The following is a 10,600-nucleotide window of genomic DNA, read 5'->3' as shown; positions in this document are numbered from 1 at the left end:
ATTTCCACATTCAGGAATCCATCCCTTGGGAATAATGCAAAATGGAAACAAAAATGTATGCATAACACGTTCATCAGAAGATTGTTTATCATGGCAAAATACAAGGGGAGAAGTGATACCTGTCAATCGGAAACAGAGAAAAAGGACTGTATGACCTTATGGTGACTTCATGGAGGATGAGGCAGCCATTAAGTGACACCGTCATGCAGAGCTAGGGCAACTGGCCCAGTGGCACTTCCGTCACACCCTGAGGACCAGTGTGAGCAGCCTCACTGGGCAGGACAGACTCGGGACAGCAGGTGCAGTGCAGGGCCCCACCATCCATCCATCACCCTCCAGAGCAGAAGCAGCAGTCTGACCCACGCGGATGGTGGCCACAAGACCTGTAGACCACAGAACTGAAGAATCGCCACTGTGGAGTCTTCAGGACCCTGGATAGTCCCAGGGTGGTGCTGAGGGTGGAGCGAGGAAACAGCCGGGTGTGGTCCTGCCCCCTGCACTTGACACAGGGAAGTTTCTCATGGCCCCCAGGCAGTGAAGGTTGCTGTGGGTTCATCAAGCTGAGTTGCGGATGGAGGTCTGGGGGTCACACTTGCTGGGGGACAGGAAGAGCTGTCCTGTACATATCAACAGATATGTACATATTAACATATATCAAGATATGAGCTGTACATATCAACAGATAAATGAAAGTCCTTAAGGGCCTCCCCCCCCCCCCAAAAAAAAGTGTCGGACCAAACACAGCAAAGGGCTAGACATTGTTCTTTGGCAGGTGGGAGACCAAAGTGAAGTGAAGTGAAGGGTGGTCACTGTTCCTGCACTCCTCTCTTGAACTTGGTGTTGTGCTGAGCTAAGAAAATGCTCTTGGTACCCAGGAGAAAGAGGATGGAAAGAATGACGCTCCCTAGCTCACGGTCAGACGAAAGGGAACAGCAGGAAACCAGCTCGCTCTTGTCCGCGGGTGCCCTCGCCTCGAACCCGGCTGTTTGCGTGACGTGATACCATCACTTGAAGTTCTTCACAGAGTTGAGTCGACGGCAGAAATCTGGCAGACTTCCCTGGCAGCAGCTTTGTACGTTCTCCCAAAGATGTGCCCAGAGGTAGCAATAACGTGTGTGGAGTCACTTCGTGCTTGTTACCATCTTTATCCACGGCATGAGCCCTATCATCACGGCTCGCATTTCACCGGTGAGTCGCTACATGCTCAGGGATGTCATCTGCCACAAGACCAGAGCCACCATTCTGCCCGAATCCAGGGACAGTGGTCCTGATGTTGTGTGTGGGCCTCTGTGGTAGTTTCCACCAACCAGAAGTGGATGGTAAAAGGTGGCACTCAAACCTATGTTCTTTGTCAGCTTATTCCAGAGCGTCACCTGTACTTAAAGGTGACTGTAAGGGAAGGAAGATTTCTGTTCCATCCTCTGTCTTCCCACATCACAAAATATAATTTATGTGGCAAGTAAGTTTCCTTTCATGTACATGCTCAAGCAATAAGTCATTCTTTGAAAGTTTTGTTTATCATTATTTACTTTTGAGGGAGAGAAAGACAGAGCATGAGCAGGGGAGGGGCAGAGAGAGAGGGAGACACAGAATCGGAAGCAGGCTCCAGGCTCCGAGCTGTCAGCACAGAGCCTGACGCAAGTCTCAAACCTACGAACCGCAAGATCATGCGTGACCTGAGCCGAAGTTGGGCACTTAACCGACTGAGCCACCCAGGGCGCCCCTTAAGGCTTTACTTTTTTTAGAGCACTTTTATGCTTATAAAAAAATTTTTTTTAACGTTTATTTATTTTTGGGACAGAGAGAGACAGAGCATGAACGGGGGAGGGGCAGAGAGAGGGGGAGACACAGAATCGGAAACAGGCTCCAGGCTCTGAGCCATCAGCCCAGAGCCTGACGCGGGGCTTGAACCCACGGACCGCGAGATCGTGACCTGGCTGAAGTCGGACGCTTAACCGACTGCGCCACCCAGGCGCCCCCACTTTTATGCTTATAACAGCACTGCACACACAGCCTCACCATTATTACCATCACTCACCAGAATGGTACACTTCTTACCCAGGATGCATCTTGCAAAGGAGATTTCAAAATACGAGAAGTATGTTTGCATCGAAATAAGAGTTATCTGCTACAAAGACACCGAGATGACTCTACCGCAGGAGAGTGACAGGGCGGGGGGGGGGGGGGGCGGTTAACCTCTCTCTATCTGTTGACCCCCAGATGGCAGATTTGTCCCTAGCTCTAAAAAATATACAGGCTCTAGCTACCTGGAATTTAAATAAAAACTTAACAAACACATACACGCTTCGTCCTGAGCGGTTTCTGGAATTAAGAATTAGAATAAACAAATCCTACATTGCCGTAATAGCACATGAGAAATAGACTAAGATTTTATTTTTTTTATTTTATATATGAAATTTATTGTCAAATTGGTTTCCATACAACACCCAGTGCTCATCCCAAAAGGTGCCCTCTTCAATACCCATCACCCACCCTCTCCTCCCTCCCACCCCCCATCAACCCTCAGTTTGTTCTCAGTTTTTAACAGTCTCTTATGCTTTGGCTCTCTCCCACTCTAACCTCTTTTTTTTTTCCTTCCCCTCCCCCATGGGTTCCTGTTAAGTTTCTCAGGATCCACATAAGAGTGAAACCATATGGTATCTGTCTTTCTCTGTATGGCTTATTTCACTTAGCATCACACTCTCCAGTTCCATCCACGTTGCTACAAAAGGCCATATTTCATTTTTTCTCATTGCCACGTAGTATTCCATTGTGTATATAAACCACAATTTCTTTATCCATTCATCAGTTGATGGACATTTAGGCTCTTTCCATAATTTGGCTATTGTTGAGAGTGCTGCTATGAACATTGGGGTACAAGTGCCCCTATGCGTCAGTACTCTTGTATCCCTTGGATAAATTCCTAGCAGTGCTATTGCTGGGTCATAGGGTAGGTCTATTTTTAATTTTCTGAGGAACCTCCACACTGCTTTCCAGAGCGGCTGCACCAATTTGCATTCCCACCAACAGTGCAAGAGGGTTCCCGTTTCTCCACATCCTCTCCAGCATCTATAGTCTCCTGATTTGTTCATTTTGGCCACTCTGACTGGCGTGAGGTGATACCTGAGTGTGGTTTTGATTTGTATTTCCCTGATAAGGAGCGACGCTGAACATCTTTTCATGTGCCTGTTGGCCATCCGGATGTCTTCTTTAGAGAAGTGTCTATTCATGTTTTCTGCCCATTTCTTCACTGGGTTATTTGTTTTTCGGGTGTGGAGTTTGGTGAGCTCTTTATAGATTTTGGATACTAGCCCTTTGTCCGATATGTCATTTGCAAATATCTTTTCCCATTCTGTTGGTTGCCTTTTAGTTTTGTTGGTTGTTTCCTTTGCTGTGCAGAAGCTTTTTATCTTCATAAGGTCCCAGTAATTCACTTTTGCTTTTAATTCCCTTGCCTTTGGGGATGTGTCGAGTAAGAGATTGCTACGGCTGAGGTCAGAGAGGTCTTTTCCTGCTTTCTCCTCTAAGGTTTTGATGGTTTCCTGTCTCACATTCAGGTCCTTTATCCCAGAACTAGACCCACAAATGTATGGCCAACTCATCTTTGACAAAGCAAGAAAGAACATCCAATGGAAAAAAGCCTCTTTAACAAATGGTGCTGGGAGAACTGGACAGCAACATGCAGAAGGTTGAAACTAGACCACTTTCTCACACCATTCACAAAAATAAACTCAAAGTGGATAGACTAAGATTTTATCTATTAATCCCCTTTTTTTGCAAAATTACATTTTGGCCCCTAGAGATCCTCAGCTTTTTCTTTCGGATTGGCTCCATTCATTTTTGCCCCTTTAGCGATGGTTAGAAAATAAACCATCACTTTTCTGGAACTATACATAGAAATGTTTATTAAAAACCTACTAATTTGTACTATATATCCACTTCGTGCATGTTTTTCCAGAATGCACAATATAGCACAAGAAGTAGCGAGGGTTTAGTTGTAAACTTTGACTCCTCCTCCAGAAGACTCAGATTTGCCAGCCTCACCCAATCCCTTCATCAGGAGGTGCTGGGATGGATTCTTCTAGAAACCTTGACGTCAGTGAGTTCCTCTACAGCTCATAGCCCTGTAACTTGGGGTCGCACTCAGAATGTAGGTTTCCCGGATCACCTCTTTCCCCTCCTCACTCCACCCCCTCCCGGCACCCAAATCCACTGCTCCCCTTCCTGGGTCATTTGACGCACCTTCTAGATTTCCCACACGTCGACCTAGAGAAACAAGCCTGTGTATATCCTCAGGTGTCAGCCCTCCACTCCCTAGACAGAAGGTCCACAAGGTCTCTGAGTCTGTGGCCCACAGATGGTATGACACAGAATACAAAGTCATAACAAACCTTTATTGACTACGTATAATGTGCCGGCCCTTTCCCAGGTCATGATCTCACAGTTCATGGGTTCGAGCCCCGTGTTGGGCTCTGTGCTGACAGCTCGGAGCCTGGAGCCTGCTTTGAATTCTGTGTCTCCCTCTCTCTCCGCCCCTCCCCTACTCACACTCTGTCTCTCTCTGTCTCTCAAAAATAAATAAACATTGAAAAAAAAATGTGCCGGCCTTTTATGATTCAAAGGGCTTAATGTATCCATTCATTTGCGCCTTTCTATAATCGCAAAAATGTTCCAGTAGAGGAAAAAGTATGCAAGTATAGCCCAAAAAGGTAGAATAGGCGGGACAAGAATGTGTCGAGCATCAACCGTGTGGTTCCTTGACAAAGCGGATCCAGGGTAAAGCAGGAATCAACAGCGGCCCAAGGCAGGACGGAGGGGCCACGAACGGAGGTGCTCTGAGGCCGTGGGGTGAAGAAAGCCAGCCAGCCTGCAGCGGCGAGGACAGGAAGAAAGATCGGGCACCAGTTTCCATGCCTGTTCCAGAATAACATCGACATTCATCACGCGTGATTGGGGCCACCTGACAGTTGTCTAACGGCACGACCTCTGGAAATTCTTGACCTGAGCACTCAAAGGGAGCTGCTGGTATAAACAAGTTGCATCCGCCACAGGTACTATGTGAACAAGTTCTAACAAGCTGTCAGCTTGAGTCGAGGCAAGGGATTCTGACCCATGTTCCTCTCTGCCCCTCCCCCACTCACACTCTGTATGTCTGTCTCTCTCTCAAAAATAAATAAACATTAAAAAAAAAAAAGAAAGAGCAAGACGACGTTGACTTTGGGGGAGAGTCGGTAATAGGGGCTCAAAGATTCACAACAAGACAGCCATGAGACGGAGGGGACAACGGAGACCCATGTCCAGACATGACAGAGGCCCACACACAACAATCAGGGGCACACACGGATCTCTCTCCGTCCCTGTCCCCCACGAGGTACCTCCTGGCTGGTGCCTCTCTGTGCACCCATGACAGCTCGTGCTGCACCCATCGTGGATGCCAGCACAAGCAAAACCAAGAGAAGGGGACTCAGGTGCCCTCCCAGAGGCCAAGCCTCACTCCCGGCCACACAGTTCAATAAGCATCTTCACAGACACTACGAAAACTCAACCTGTCATGCATCCCGCCCCTCCCACCATCCACCTGTTCCCACGGGGTCATGCTAAGTGGTCCTTGCTTTTCGACCAGCCCCATTTTCCTCCTTTGTTTCCCGAACACTTCTAGTCCATCCTTCTAAGAGTCACCCCACTGTAAACCTGAGTGTGTGTGCTACAGGAACCCAAGCTCTTGCCCTTGGTCCCCAGCTCAGCTCTCCCGCACCTGCACCTGCCGTCCTTGTTGACGCCCATGGCTTTGGCCGCACAGACCTTCCAGCGCAGAAGGGAAGTGTTCTGTCCCTTGCATTTCCTCCTCAGGGACCCTGGCCCGTTTTACGTGCGTCTCTGGATTCCAACCCCTCCCTCTCCACAGATGCCCAGGAGGAGATCCAGACCTACCTCACCGGATGACTCCTCGTGGTTGTCATGACTGTGCCTGCTGCCACCCCCCCGCTCCCGCTCTGCTCACACCCATGACCCCCATCCCGCTGGTCCCCCCCCTCCCGTTCAAAGACTGCTTCTTCCCTGGGCCCCCAGTGGGCTCCCCCTTCTGCCCTTCCCAATGCCAGTGTGATCTGGGCAGCCGGGCCTTCCTCTCACTCACCCTCTTGGCATGGCTCTAGCAGCCTGCCCGGGCCCCCAAACTCATCTCCTATCCAAACCCCTCCGACAGTCTGCCAACATCTTCCCTTGGGTGGCTGGGTCACCTCTCCATTCTCCCTCTGCCACCTTCTCTCAGGAGAGGGCTCTGTGGGTCCCAGTCGCCCCGCAAGACTTTCCAGTAGCCATTTCTGACTCTGCCCCTCCTCCCACATGCCCAAACTCTCACCAAGGTCTACTGAGCCCTTAGTTAAAACTAAAATGAATTATTTTCACCCCTTTGACCATTGAACAGATTCTTGTGTTACAAAATTCAGAAAACCTGTCTTCCACCCTGCCCCAGCCCAGATCCGCACTGTGACTTACATGCCCACCTTACAGCATATCCTCAAATGTGATTATGGGTCGCTGTAAACAGAGCTGACACGTTCCTGTTCCTGTCACATATATCCTGCTATTCATTTACACCACTCTTACACCTACTGGGTTGTAGATGGGTGTGCCTTGTTTATAAAAGGGGCACTTGGTTATTAGCACTATAATGTTTTAATTATTTAATTTAATGTTTGAAATTGTAATCCAGGGGCGCCTGGGTGGCTCAGTCGGTTGAGCGCCTGACTCTTGATTTCAGTCATGATCCCAGGGTCATGGGATCGAATCCTGAATCTGTCTGTCTCTCTCTCTCTCTCTGTCTTTTTCTCTCTCTCCCTTTGCCCCTACCCCCTCCCTCTCCCGCTCTCTCTAAAAAAGCAAAACAAAATAAATGCTTTGAAATTGTAATCCAGTCATGATTCGGAACACCATCTGTATATTTCCTTACAGGCTAAGATGGATAGATAGGTAGGCAGGTAGCTGGAGGCATAGATAAAATTTGATCAGTTCCAAATTGTTGGCATTCAACTTGCTTCCACATTTTTCTTATTCCAGGCAAGACTGAAATGAAGATACTTCAATACATATCGTTTCACATGAGTATCTGTCTCTATTGCAATTATCAATGCGATAAATACCCTCATAAAGAAATCACTTCGCACATGCACAAGTAATTCCTAGAAGCTAAATCATGGGTCCAGGCATGTGGGCATTTGCCACTCTGATAGATACAGTCAAGCTGCTCAGCACACGTGTTTCTGTTGGTACCACCACAGCCCTGTGTGGGAACCTTGCCCAACATTCTGGCAAACACACTGTGTTATCAAATTCTCAATCTGAGCCAATCTGATAGGTGAATGATTGTACCACTTTGTGGTTTTAATTTGCATTTATCTTATTATGTGAAAGGTTAAGCAAACTTTCATATATTTAAGACTTTCTTGCATGTGCTTATGTTATCATGACATCTGTGCTCAGTTCCTTCACCCATTTTTACACTACGATTTTGGATTCTTTATTAAATTGTCTTACAGGAGCCCTTAAGGTATTATACAAAGACATAAGAATTAGCACTTTATCTGTGATGCTGGCTATGCTTTCTTCCCAGTTCACTTTTTGCACTTTGACTTTGCTTTTACTGTATTTTCTCCCTGCGGGATTGTTTCAGAAAGTCAAAGTCATCAATATTTCTTTCATTTTCTCCTACATTTTATGGTTTTGTGTTTTAATGCTTAAATCCTTAATTCAACTGACGATTTAGTGAAAGGAGACAGGCATTCAAATTTAATGTGTCTGCAGGGGCGCCTGGGTGGCTCAGTTGGTTGAGCGTCCGACTCTTGATATCAGCTCAGGTCATGATCTCACGGTTCGTGAGTTGGAACCCCGCGTTGGGCTCTGTGCTGATGGCTCAGAGCCCGGAGCCTGCTTCGGATTCTGTGTCTCCCTCTCTCTCTACCCCTCCCCCATTCATGCTCTGTCTCTCTCTGTCTGAAAAATAAATAAGCCTTAACGTGTCTTCAGATATATTTTCCAGGTATGCAAACCCTGTTTGTTGGATAATCTGTCTTCTCCCCCAGTGAGGTAAAATGCCAGCCTTGTAACGCACTCACTCATTTCCCCTGTGTCATTGGATCTTTCTGCACTTAGTTGGCCCTTTGATTTAGCAATTGGCATGTAGTTTCTCTTCTTCGGTGAGCTTCCAGAGGGCGCTGTCGGGTCTGAAAGTGCATTTCCTCTTCCTGACGAGCTCATTGGTTAGCCTCCCCCGTGCCATGCATGCCGGCAGAGGATGGGGGCTGCTAGGGTCAGAGACTCGTGACACAGACAACAGTGTGACTGGCTTCTTGTTCCCTCCCCAAGTACCACGGGGGTGCCATGGAGAAGCCCGGTGCATGCTACCTGTGCAGAAGGTTGTCACAGCTAGCTCAACGGGCTGGGGGAACCCACCTCTTTTGTAGCAGGAAAGAAGCAAGCCTGCCGATTGTCCTGGAAGGCGCCATCGCTTCGTATCTCAGGGCGGCTGTCTGCAAACACACTCCTAGAAATGGCTTGAGGGATGGGAGGTCGCCATGTTTATTTCTCTAACCCAGCCAGCGGTGTGGGAGCCCAAGAGACCCAGGGAACGAGCAGGCACCACAGGGTGGCTGGTGTGGGCTTGCACTTTTGTGCCCACGGGACCACACACGGTATCTGGCACAAAGGAAATGCTTGAAATATATTGATAACTTTGCTCGAATCAAATATTTCACTGGGTTAGTATGAATTGGGCACCAGATAGCATAACCAGAAAGCACGTACCCGTGTTATTTCATACTATGCAAACAGTTCCTTAGCCCACAGACTGAGGTGGGATCAGAACATGGGCTTTTTTAAAAATCAACCTAACACTGGACTTAACAGAATTAGTAATGTTTGACTAATTACAACTGATTTCCATGGAAAGAAATTTGGAGAGTGTGTTTACTAGTTTAATTCCCTAGGGTGTGTTCAGTTTGGAACAGGAGGGTAGGAGGGTAGCTTCGAAAGGCATGTGCCGGTTTCAGTGCCCTTAATTTATTTTAAACGGATGGGCCTTATTTATAAGATGGGCTCTTGGTGCTTATCGCCAAAACGTTTTAATCACGCATTTTCACGTTTGAAATTGTAACCCAATCATAACGGGGAACACCATCCGGTAAACAAAGCTGGGGAAACAAAAAGGGGTTTGGCCTCCTATGGAATGAGCTCGAGACTGCAAACACCACTCAGAAGGCGGAAAAGGGAACTGGGTTAAGAATTCAAAGGGAAGAGAAGGACCAAGGGGACTGGCAGCGAGATGCCACCGCACACCAGCTCATTGTATTTAAGGAGCAGTTTGAGACGGGGACTTGCACGCAGGGACCATGGGGCTATGGCTCTCTACCTGAGCACTGAATCAGAACGGGGCAGGGCAGACATGCTTCTGTGGGAGCGAGGGGAACTCCTGATGGTACAGGTGCAGGAACCAGAGGCCCTGGGAGCTGTGGTCCTGACCAACTCTCTCAGGGTCACGTGCAAAGCTATTCCCATGTTAACTGCGCAACGCCTAACATCGGTGGAACCAAATCAAATCAAATCAAAAGACACCTTAAAAAAGATTCATTTTAAAGTTGCCTTGATTCACCTCGTACTTTTCTTGTGCATCCCTCCTTCCTCTGAGTGCAAACAAAATTACAATTGGAAGATCGTTTTATTTACCAAGGTGAAGTTCCGTTCTTGTTTTATTTCCATATCCCCTTGTCCCGCAATTTTCCTGAACATGCAATTTGATGTGAGACCGTTGGTAAAAGTTTTGTGCTCGGAGACGAAAATCACTTTCTCCGGCACATATTCTTGGCAAGAAGAGGCTAAGAGAGCAGCCTTAAGAATTAATATAAACCACTAAGAAAATGCTGGATGATGGTCATAATAACACCTAATAATTTTTGTGTCCAAGTTATGAGACAATATTGAATAAAAGCTACAAGAGAAAAAAGGAACCTAAACGTTAATCACTTAAGGAAACAGTGCCGTATTATTTAGATAGAAAACGAAGGGCAAAGACTTACATTCTAGGTAATTCCTAAAATACATTTGATGCTTAACAAATACTGGACACATGCTTAGTAACTTGGTGATTTTTGTATTTTGGATTGAGGAAGATATATCAATTCACCTGAGCAGTGAAGGATATTCCTATTTTTCTATTACTCTATAATGAAAACAGAGTAACTTTATCCAACGAGGTTAAGTCACTGCATGCATATTGGTTTCCTTTCTAACTCATACTATAAGGGATGTTGGTGTCATCTTGAAATTGTAATACACCTCTACGGTGTAGAAATTTTAAAGTCAGGTACCAGTTTCCCAAAATAAAAACAGAAAAATGTCAACTCTCAAAATAGCAATATATTCCATTGTCCGTTTGCTTTTCAACAGCAGCCGTAAATATGGCTTTTCAATTCTTAGTATTTGCTACATAAAAAGGCAGTCTTGCAGTACAACAAGTAATTTTAAGAACATTTTTAGGGGCACCTGGGTGGCTCAGTTGGTTAAGCGGCCGGCTTCAGCTCAGGTCATGATCTCATAGTTTGTGAGT

The sequence above is a fragment of the Felis catus genome, chromosome A1, assembly GCF_018350175.1.
Source record: "Felis catus isolate Fca126 chromosome A1, F.catus_Fca126_mat1.0, whole genome shotgun sequence".
In the NCBI taxonomy this organism is placed as follows: domain Eukaryota; kingdom Metazoa; phylum Chordata; class Mammalia; order Carnivora; family Felidae; genus Felis; species Felis catus.
Note: the sequence above shows the minus strand (reverse complement) of the source record.